At 47.7% G+C, this 11,478-nt stretch overlaps 1 protein-coding gene across 2 annotated transcripts in view; it reads right to left on the minus strand.

Moving 5' to 3' along the window:
• The window catches only part of FAM107B (family with sequence similarity 107 member B), a 70,858-nt gene extending 60,076 nt beyond the window's left edge, over positions 1-10,782 (minus strand). Inside the window, exon 1 of one of the 2 annotated variants that reach the window (XM_055332580.1) lies at positions 10,625-10,782. The gene's annotated coding sequence lies outside the window, so the exon portion shown is untranslated. The remainder of the gene's footprint in view (positions 1-10,624) is intronic. The other variant, XM_055332581.1, reaches the window with a different exon arrangement.
• Positions 10,783-11,478: the final 696 nt, after the last annotated feature.

Below are 11,478 nucleotides of genomic sequence, written 5' to 3' on the forward strand. Positions count from 1 at the left end.
AGGCCACCCTGTGAACTCAGTGACCTGCCTCGGTATCACCCCAAGGGAGGTACCCAGACATTCTTCTCAGATGATGCAACGTGAAGTACACACTACCACCACCACCAGATGGATCTCACCCAAACAACTGGACCTGGATCTCATCAAGCTTTAGGGCTAACTTCCAGTTTACCGACATTACAGAGACTGGTGGAACAGGTTGAAACCAGCTGCCAAGTCCAGAATGTGGGCCACTTTCCAAGACAACTGACCTGATTCTTCAACAAATCAACAGCTCTGGAGAAAAGGGTGGGGGAAGAAGAGCTGCTCCAGAGTTTAAAAGCTTCGGGAGGTGTAATAATCAGATTGCAAGTCTGGACTCTATCCTGGTGCCAGTTTGAAAAAAACTTACTGTAAAAGACCTTTTTAAGCTACTAGGCATGAGGTCAACCCTGGGCAGGTGGAAGTTCTACAGACCCCTGCCCTCCCCCAGACCTTGCCGTCTGATGCTCTGGAACTGTGTGTTCAGCCACTCCACAATGAAAGGGCAGGGCCCATAGGGAGACCAGGGCACCGATGGCTGGGCCTCACCAAGCCCCATGCGGAAAGGGGAGACTCGCAGGTAAGATTCGGAAGATTCACAGTTGGTGGAACAAGAGGCAGTTAGTTCCTGGGGTTACCTAGGGAGGAAATGGACAGGTTCCTCTACGAACAAGTTTTGCCAATAGGTTTCCAGCAGCCCCAAGCTCCATCTGAAACCCATCATGTAAAAAGCATAAAATCACTGCTCTGAGCAGGAAAACCAGCATCTGAAACAAGCAAGTTACCTGTGCAATGGGAGAAAACACACAAGCAACACCCAAGTGGCAACTTCACGTTTGCTTTCTTCAGCCGTTCTCCACTCCTGCCTCTACTCCTCGGAGAGTTTGGTTGAGTTTCCTTTTGTTTCTCATCTATTTTCAAATCTATCTAATGGAGGCAGAACATACATAATGCAAATGGCACACATTTCACACCATTTCCATCACTTTTCACTTGCTGCAATTTTAGTTTTATTTGATTTGTCTTTGTACTATAACATCCCCTTTCCCTAAGGCTAAAGAGCCAGCCAGAAGCCAGCCTGGGATGGACAAAGAAACAGGTTGGGGCCTGTTTCCAACTTCCAAGCTCTGCACACTGGTGGCCTCGGCAGCCGAAATGTGCCGTCCAGCCAGGGTACAAACAGTAAATGTGAACAGACGGCGATGGCAAGTGAAGATACGGCTTCTTCACCACACCTTCTGAGTCTCTAACTCCGCCCCCAAATCTGACTTTCCCAGAGTTTCTAGCTCAAGTTCTAGGGCTTTTAACCTGCTGCTGCTGCCCAAACTGTCCCAATGGCTGCGGAACAGGGTTTCTCTCCTTTCACCGGTTTCAAAGACCTGCCATTTTACTGGTCAATCTTCTTTTAAAACACAGCGGACTCCCCCATGGTTCTAACTGTATAGAGACTTTTTAAAGATTTGAAGGAAATCTTTTTAGATCAAAATGCAAAACTGTTCATTTGTTTCACTCTTCAAACCAGGTATTCTAAAATAAAGAGTGGCCTTTTTGTTTGCTATTTTGAACTAGTAAACTAGTCCATAATTAAAAATCCCTAAAAATGAAAGATGTACTACACCTACAGAGTTAGCTTAACAATGCTATAATTCCGTTTTAGAAAGTCAGGAAGCTGGGAGGCCAGTAAAAAGTGTCTCACCAGAAACCAAAGTGTAAAGTTAGTCCTATTCCAAAGAGGCTATTACTCATGAGGGTAAAATTATATAACCAGCTCTTATCAAGCTACTTAATAATCTTTAAAAAAAAAAAAAAGGTAAATAGAAAAACATACAGGAGGTGTTTAAAATGCTTTGAAAATGTTCAGAATATTGGGGATACACAAAGAATTCCTCTCCAATAGGGAATACAAAATCCTCCAATATGGATTATATGTGAATAGAAAAAAACACGTTTGAATACAGAATTGTTACAAAGAGGGGAAAAACGTATTAATGTATAATATAATTATATAAACATCTTGAAAAATGCATCATGCCTAATTAAATTCCATCCATTAATAAGGCAGTAGCCTGGGGATAGTTTGTACAAAAATGGCATTTCTGGTAAATATAATATTTAAAACACTACTCAGATATACAAGCACTGTCTTATGACATAATTATGTGTTTTTAATTTGGCGCCATCCAAACATGAGACCTAAAAGAAAGCGACTTCACAAACAATCATGTTAAGATGCTATAATTTCCATATGGTAATGCCAAAGTAAAAATGCAGTACAAATATTCTCCTTAAAACTATGATTTTGGATTTACCTGGCAAGTGCATTACTCCCATTGGGATCCCAAACTCCTTCTAAAGTTGGGAAGTCAAACGTGTTATACACACAGGGAATACAGACATGGTCCTGAGAGAGAAGGCCCAAGTGTGATCCCAGCTCTCACCATAACCTTGGACAAGTTTTCAAATCTCTTTGTCCTGGGCAGCCCAGGTGGCTCAGCGGTTTAGCGCTGCCTTCAGCCCAGGGCGTGATCCTGGAGACCCGGGATCGAGTCCCACGTCGGACTCCCTGCATGGAGCCTGCTTCTCCCTCTGCCTATGACTCTGCCTCTCTCTCTCTTTCTCTCTCTCTCATGAATAAATAAATAAAATCTTAAAAAAAATCTCTTTGTCCTTTAGTGTCTCATTTGTCAAACACTAGTAATGCTACCTGCCTCAAAGCATCACTTGGAAGATCACAGAAGACAATGAATACCACCACGCCTGGCATAAGAGTAAACGCTCGGTAAATGCCAGCTATTACTATTTTTATCATCATCTTTAAGACCCATCTCAGTGGAAATAATTCTTATCAATACAGAGCACCTCTTTCTGACAATGGCAAAAATACATGCCTCAAAAGCAAGATGCATGGAGCAACAGTGGGTGAACTGCAAAGACAAAGCCAGACAAAAAGGCCACGTTGTGTACAATTCTCTGTGGATGAAATGTCTAGAAAAAGCAACATTCTAGAGACAGAAGAAAGATGCGTGGTTGCCTAAGACTGCAGATGGCAACAGGAATGGACTGCAAAATCTGGGTGACAGTCGTTTAACTGCATAATCTACTGAGCGCTATAGAGCGGCACACTTTACGCTGGGCAAGGTGTATGAATGTAAATTACACCTCGATAAAGCCACACTAATCTAAAAAAGAGAGGTTTCCAAAGCCTTGGCACAGGCATTTTCATACCACTCCATGAAAATAGCAAATTCAGATATTTTACCAAGGACAGCAGAAATGGTGGAGAATGCAAGCTTGGGCAAGGATCAGACTTGGATCCCAATCCTAATCCAGCTTTGCTCATTTCAGGGCAAACTCTTCACTTCTCTGGGCATCAGCTTCTGTATCTGTGAAACGGGAATGGGAATCCTAACAATATGACTCTCAAAGGCTGCTGTGGGCATTACATCATCCTCCCCCTCCCCTTACCCCTCTCCAGGGTTTCCCAGATCAATAAATGGCGCCACCCTTCAAGAAGTCGCTGAGGCTAAAAGTGAGTGTGGATGTCATATCTGACTCCGTTCCCTCTCAAATATTAGCTCCAATCCATTAGCAAGTTCTGATGGCTCCATCTTCAAACTGTATCAGGTACCCAACCAGTTCCCACCAGTTCTTTCCCAGTCATCACAACATCCCCAGGGACTCACAAAAGCCGCCTACGGGTTGGTCTCTGGACTTCCATTCTGGCCCCTCTGCAGGTACCACTGCACTCCATCCCAAAAGGGTGTATGGTGAACTCAAGGCCAAGCTCTATCGTTCCCTGTGCAGTCCCTCCCATGACTGACTAGACCATGGCCTCCAGGCCCCACACAATCCGGTGTCCACTCGGACTTCAGCTCATGTCCCACCCCACACCCACAACTGGCTCCATCCACCTGGGCCTTCTTGCCATTCCCCAAAAGCAAGTTCCTCCCGCTTCTGGGCTGTTATTTCTACAGAGAGATGGGGGGCGAGGCTCATCCGTTCCTCCCTTAAAATCTCAAATTCTCCTCCGAGATGGGCCTTGCCCTATTAAAACCACCACTTCCTGCCCTGCTAGACTCTAGCCCCTTCGCTTGATTGGTTTCTTCATTGCATTGCTGTTCCCTAGAATCACATACTGTCTTCCTGCTATAGTGAAAACTCCATGTAGGCAAGGATTTTGACAGTCCTGCCCACTGTCCTCGTCACATACCCGGAGTCTGGCACAGAGCCTGGCATAGAGGAAACTTCATGGAAGAGGAAACGAAACTTAAATACTTTCTGAATGAAGAGATCTCATAAAGCACTTAGCCTGCCAGGTAGGAAATCCTCCAGAATTGTAAGTTAGTAACAATAAAAATATTATTACACATTTATTGTTATTTTATTTCACAAAAGAATATGGAAGCCCTCCTAGGTTAACATGCTAATAATCCAGGTAGAACTCTAAGTATGCCACTTTGGTACTCAAGATGCCTTCATCCCATGAGCACAGAGTAACATGTTCTCACTCTGGCAGGAACATAAAGGATGATGCAACTGATTTTCACCATCCTTCTCTGCCTCCTCTACCTTCAAAGATCCACCCCTGTCCTAACGGGGTGGCCCAGGTGCCACAGAACCACAGGGGAGTACCTCAAATGACAACTTAGAGTTATGGGGCACTCCACCAGCCATAAAGCATGCGAGCTTCACCTCACCCTCAAGACAGCTCTATGAGGTAGGCAAGGGTGATGATTTACCTCCAGTTTACAGATGAGAAAGTAGAAAAACAGAAATAAATGACCCACTCAAAAATCATACTACTAAGATGCTTGCATTTAGGATTCGGAAAAATTTAAAAACCTAGGTGTCTCTCTCTCTCTCTCTCTCTCTCTCTCTGTCCCCCCACACACTATATTACTCTGTGCATCCATTAAAAACAGCAAGAAAAATAAAGACCACAACTTTAGCTATTTTAAATGACATTAAGTTATAAGGGAAATGAATATTGTAAAGCCTTTCTACATATACATATCCACAATGACATTCTTAACTTCCTGGAAATTTGAATTCATCCACATGAGACATTCATAAGTAACTTCTGATTATTTACACTACAGGAAGTTTATTTTTTATTTATTTTTTTTTAATTTTTTTTATTTTTTATTTATTTATGATAGTCACAGAGGGAGAGAGAGAGAGAGGCAGAGACACAGGCAGAGGGAGAAGCAGGCTCCATGTACCGGGAGCCCGACGTGGGATTCGATCCCGGGTCTCCAGGATCGCGCCCTGGGCCAAAGGCAGGCGCCAAACCGCTGCGCCACCCAGGGATCCCCTATTTTTTATTTATTTTTTATTCTTTTAGATTCTATTTATTTATTCATGAGAGACATAGAGAGGCAGAGACATAGGCAAAGGGAGAAACAGGCTCCCTGCAGGGAGCCTGATGTGGGACTCGATCCCAGAACCCTGGGATCACACCCTGAGCTGAAGGCAGACGCTCAACCACTGAGTCACCCAGGCGTCCCTAACACCGCAGTTTATAATAGAACTGTCGTTTCATAAGCTCATTAGCATGCAACAGGCCCAGGTACCTGAAAAACTTGGATAAAATGTGAGTTTTCATCTTACCTCTCATGGAGTATGCTCCATGCAACACCCCATAGGTGCTCCAGGGCAACCCAAGTGGGCATTGACAATAAAGAGGATAATCAAGAACGCTCCAAACCACATGCACCTACGACCAGCCAGGAAGCAGACAGCTGGTCCATAACCTGCATTTTCTCAATCCTGTTTTTGGAGGAGACTTCACAACACATACTCACCCCAGAAGGCTATGTAGGCTAGGCATCCCCTCTATTTAAGACTTGTGGGCCTAATGACTGAACTCATGATACAGAAGCATAAGCAGGAAAAAGCACTGTGTACAGCCCAGAGGCCTCTGATGTTTCATGGCTCTAAAGGTGGGGGAAGGGTGCTTTTTTTTTTTAATAGGCGTATCCTTTTACACCGCAGAACCCCAAGACTTTGGGGTGTAGGTGGAACATGACCGTCACCAGACCATGTCTCCCTCCCACTTCCCCACCCAGCACCACCACAGAGCAGACTACTACAGCCAGTGCTTCACAAATGCTTGGTGCCCACTGCTTCCCCTCCACTGAAATCTTTGGTAACACAGCTAACGCGGTCACCTAGTGCTAAAGCAAATTTCTTCCTTTTTCTTTTTTTTCTTTTTTTTTCTTCTTTACTTCCTTTTTCTGAACCTCTCCCCTTCGTTCTCCTGCCCACAGTTCACCAGACTTTGAAAAACATGAAGTTAGAATTCCCACAACTTCCCCCACAAACCCCATCTTATCTTCTCATCTGTCCAGAACGTCTGGTGGGCACACCTGTAGCCAGCTACCCCCATCCTCCCGGATGACACCAGCCCTCGGCTCCTGGGAAGCCTTCGGAACAGCTCAGGACCAAAAGGCCCCACCACAACTGGTTTCCAAGGGCCATCAGCTGTGACGTCTATGTCCAGCAAGAACACGAGAACAATACCAGAGTTTCCCTCTCTCCTGGATTCCACACTACAGACTGCCCCAACCTCGAGGCAGCCACACTTGAGACAAAAATGAACAGTCCTCTTCCTGTGTTCAGCCACGCCCCTGCCACCAGACTCTTAAACTGATCAGCCCTGAGCAAATGACACTCATTTCCCTCCCACGCCTCTCCAGGGCCTTCACCTTTGAATCAGAAACCCGACCCCTTAGCTTTAGCTGTGATTTACATCATACTCTCAGATACCCTTACCATGACTGTCAGTAAACAACTTTTTAAGAAATTTTCTAAAAGATTTTGGTTGGGGGGCGGGGCATAAGCAGGTGGCAGTGGGGAAGGCAGAAGGAGAGGGAGAAACAGACTCCCCCACTGAGCAGGGGAGCCTAACCCAGGGCTCAATCCCAGGACCCCAAGCTCATGACCTGAGCTAAAGGCAGAGGCTTCACTGACCCAGGAGCCGCAGTCATTAAACAACTTTTGTGTCATTTTGTGCAGTTCTTTAAATACTGTCCACACCTATCCTGCCATGAGGACATGAACCCCCCCATCAGTCTTGTCAACTGCAATACACCCCATGCTAGGCCAATCCCCGGGCACAGAAGAGGCTCTATGTGAATGTCTGTTAAATGAAGGAGTGAATGAAAAGCAAAAGCTCCCCCACCAGTCTTAGAAACAGCCCCTATTTACCATGGCTAAATGGCAACCTACATCAGCTTGCCAAATTATTTATTTTATTGATGTGAAATGAAATAAATAATATCAGGTGGGTAAAAGCTCCAATTCCTTTTCAGCTGAGTTCCCTAAGTATTGAGCATAAGGAAAAATTCAGATAGATAAGGCCCAGCACTTTCCGCACTAGGAACGAAAAAGGGAGAAAAATGACTTGCCTTCACAAAGGAAAAGCAAAAATAGGCCAAGATAAGACAAGGAAATTATACAAGAAAATGAAGCCTCATCAGGACATCCCAGCACTACAGGGCCCTGAGCTGTGCACACAGACTTCTCGTCAGCACCAAAGCTTCCCCAACACACACGCCCAAAATGAGTTGCAAAAATGGGCCAGCGCCCACAGCTACTTTCTCTAGACTCACTCCCCAACATATATGGGGACTTCTACCAATGCCTGAAATCTAGAACTTACTGAACCAAATGTCCTGACCCATTTTAAAAAACATTCTGCACACAGAAACCTGGAGAGAAGAAAGTGCAGACAAGACATCATGAATAACACGAAAGCCACATTACTAATCTACTGGGGTCCCTCTTTTCAGAGAAAAATCCTCCACCCCGCAACCACTCCCAAAGAAAATCAGTGTAAATCTTTTCCACCTTTACTTGTGACATTTTAAACAATTAAGAAAACAAAGATAAGGATAAGAATATCCAGCCTACCACAGCTGAGGAAGAGGATTTCTCATAGCACTCACTTCTCTAAAACACAAACCAGGTCTACTTTTAAACACCTGAAGAATGGATTCTGCGGTCCATCGGGGCAAGAGGCTGGCCATCACAAACAGCCATAGCCAAGTCCATGACACTGGGCCACTCCCAAACTTTTGTCTCCTCCCCACGAAGCAACATTATAGAAAAAAGGCAAAGCTACTCAACTCTGACCTCTATTCCAGGTGGGCTTACATTGCTTACAGTGTTGTCCAAGGCCACAGGACGGTTGAAAATTAATATCTAAAAATTCTGATGTTTTTCGAGTTTCTTTTGACTTTTGCATGTGGCAGGATCCCCTTGTTTCTGAAGGAACACTGATCATTACAGCCCACTACATACTTTGCACCATATACTTCACATGCTGACTTAGAAGTGTCTACTGTATGGCAAAAGCTCCCTGTATGCATGTACGCAGATTAAGGAGCCCCAAGTCAGGAACAGGAACGAAGATTGCACCTAATAGAATAAGGCCACAACTTCTTTCCTGTAAATTCTAACTTCGAAGAGTATTGCATCATCCTCATGATCAATCTACTTCCAGTTGTCTCCAAGACCTCTACACTTTGCACGGAGTAATGAAGATGTCCAAAAATTTTACAAGTGGAAACTGGAGAAATGAAATGTCCGAAGATTTTACAAGTGGAAAATAAACGTAGGTAATAACAAAAGCATTCAATGACAAATCTATGGTTGAATAATGTGTTGTTTTCTGGCTTTTTTTTTTGTTTGTTTGTTTGTTTTTTAACAGAACACAGGCACTTGAAACCACTCACTACTCAGGGAAATTTTTTTTTTTTAAATGTTCAGAAGTAAACATGTTATCGGGCTATCAAATCTCTGTCATTCCGTGTTCTACAAAAAGGGTGCCTTTCCATCACATATTTCTCATAAATCACAGAATTTTACTTTTTAAATATTTTAAAAGCTGAAATATTTCTTTTCTTAAAAAATGATCAATCCAAAACTCCTGAAGTTGAAAGAACAGTCCCTAAAACTTTTCTGTCGGTTCATTCTTCCAAATTAAGTGGAAAGTACCTGGTTTTTTTCCTATTTCTTCCCTTCTCCCTTTTGTGCAGGTAGTTATTTGTTAGGCTATAAGAAAATACTATTCAGACAACTTGTTGGTATTAATCCTGTACGAAAAGTGGCAAACCACTACTGTAGACTATGGTTATTAGATGTATTTCAGTCTGATGTGAACGGTAAAGACTAAGAACCTGTAACTCCTTCCTTTATTCACACACACACACACACACACACACACACGCTCCCTCACACAATCACACTGTGGCTGCCAAGCCATGAATCAGGCTAAGATGCCTCAACCTCTGGGTGTGTTTGGGTGGTAGACATAAGTGACCTTCTTTTCTGTGTTCTTTTCAACTTTATAATACACATACATAATTCTATAATTAAAAGTTTTAAACCTGAAACTACTAACACTAAGGAATCTCCAGACAGGCACCCCAAATACTATTTCAACTTAAAGCTACTTGGACAGCTAACATCTCCAAAGTAATGGCTCGGGGAACATGGTCAAAGAAGAAAACATACCTGTAAGCAAGAAATCCTCAAAGTAAAGAATGTAAAGTCTAACAAGCCTCACTTCATTTTTCTGTTATTTCCCTTAAATATCACACTCATTCTAATCAAATAACTTTGCCCTACTGATTTTTTTTCTTTTTTTTTGAGGAAGGAAGGCTATGGTGCATTGCCTCAGGGATTAACATCTGCAATTTATCGTCTCAAACAGGATTGCTTTCCACATTTCAGAAGGGGCTGTTACCATGCCCGAGGCAGCATGTCAAAACTTGGCCATACGCAGCAGTGCCATCCCCAAGGGACCCGAAGGGAGAAATTAACGGGAACCCAATTTTCAGGACTTCTTGGGCTGCAGACGCCACCCAATATTGCTGGGGTGACTGCAAGGGAAGGGAGCGTAAAGGAGTCAAAAATGGAAAAGTTACTACTTGCAGACTGTTGGGCAACAGGGCGCCGGTCACCGTTACAGCGGCGGGGCAAGCCCCCCGCGGCCCCTCCTTTGTCTGGCCAGGCCCGGGCTCGCGGCGGCCCCGCAGCCGGCTGCGACCCCCCCCCCGGGGCGCGCCCGCAAAGCGCGGGGCCGACGGGGCGCCGGGGGCTCGGCATCTGGCCGCGCATCCCGCCGCAGGCAGGCAGGCAGGCAGGCAGGCGGGCGGGCGGGCAGGCGGGCGGCGGCGGGCGGGCGGGCAGGGTCTCTCCATTTTCAGGGCCGACGAGGCAACAATAAGCCGAGCTGAGCGGCCGCCCGGGCTCCCCTTCCTCGCGGCGCCCCCCGCCCCCCCGCGCCCCTCGGGCCGGGGGCCACGCGCCGACCCCGCCCCGGCCCGGCCCCGCCCCCGGGCCCCCCGCGGGCTTCCCGCACGCCCGTCGCCCGTCGCCCGGCGCCCGGCGCGTGTCCGTCCTCCGGCGCACGCAGGGACCCCCGCCCCACCGCCCACGCCGCGCGGGCGCCGGGCGCGGGGAGGGGACGCGGCCGCCGTCTCCGCCCGGGTCCCTCGGGCCGGGGGTCGGGGCTGCGCGGTCTCCCCGGGGCGGGCACCCGCCTCCCCGAGCTCCCAGTCTTTGTGTGCAAAGTAAGTGCGGGCGGCGAACCTACCTCGGCGCGCTCACAAAGGCGCGCGGCTCCCTCCCCGGCGCTCGCTGCGGGCGGCCGCGGCGGCGCCCAGCGGCCCGGCTTCTCAGGGCGGCCCCGAGGCGGCGCGGGCGGCGGCTCCGACTGCGGCGCGGCCCGTCCGGCGCAGGGCGGCTCTTTCACACCCCGCGGCCCCGCGCGTCCGAATTAAGCGGCGGGGCGGGGCGGGGGCGTGCGGGGGCGGGGGCGTGCGGGGGCGGGGCGGGCGGCGGAAGCCCCGCCCCCGGCCCCGCCCTGCCCCGCCGCGCCGCGCCGCGCCGCGCTGACTGCGGGCTCGGCGCTCGGGACTCGCGGCGGCCCCGAGGGGAGCGCGCCCCCGGCCCCGCGGGACCTCGGAGAGAGTCCGAGGATTCGGTTCCGGGAGGCTTCCCTTCCGCTGTTTGGGTCCGGTTGGCTTCAGGCACTTGCAAAGAAGAGAGGCAATGTTGGAAGGAAAAGAAACCCTAAGTGTCACCAGATGAGAGAGCAATGGGGACTCGAAGGTGGCGGGAGTAGGGTCAGGAAGCCCACAGTGAAAGACCTTTCTCTCCCCGTCTCCGTCTCCGTCTCCGTCTCTCTCACGTGCTGGGCTGGTGGGTGTCCGGCCTCCAGCCCCAATCCATGCTTGTGAGGCTTAGCGAGGCTGTCCCCAATGAAATCCTGAAACTACGTCACAGGAGAAAACTCAAAAGGAATCAAGGAGGAAGAGGAAGCAGATTTGTACTAATTGTATAAATTTACTGTCAAACCAGGACTTCGAACCCAGTGACCTGGAAGTTTACTCCTGTTCCTTCCCTGTCCCCACTCACCAGAGTCATTGGGGATTTAATTTGTGCGCC

The sequence above is a fragment of the Nyctereutes procyonoides genome, unplaced genomic scaffold, assembly GCF_905146905.1.
Source record: "Nyctereutes procyonoides isolate TBG_1078 unplaced genomic scaffold, NYPRO_anot_genome, whole genome shotgun sequence".
NCBI lineage: Eukaryota > Metazoa > Chordata > Mammalia > Carnivora > Canidae > Nyctereutes > Nyctereutes procyonoides.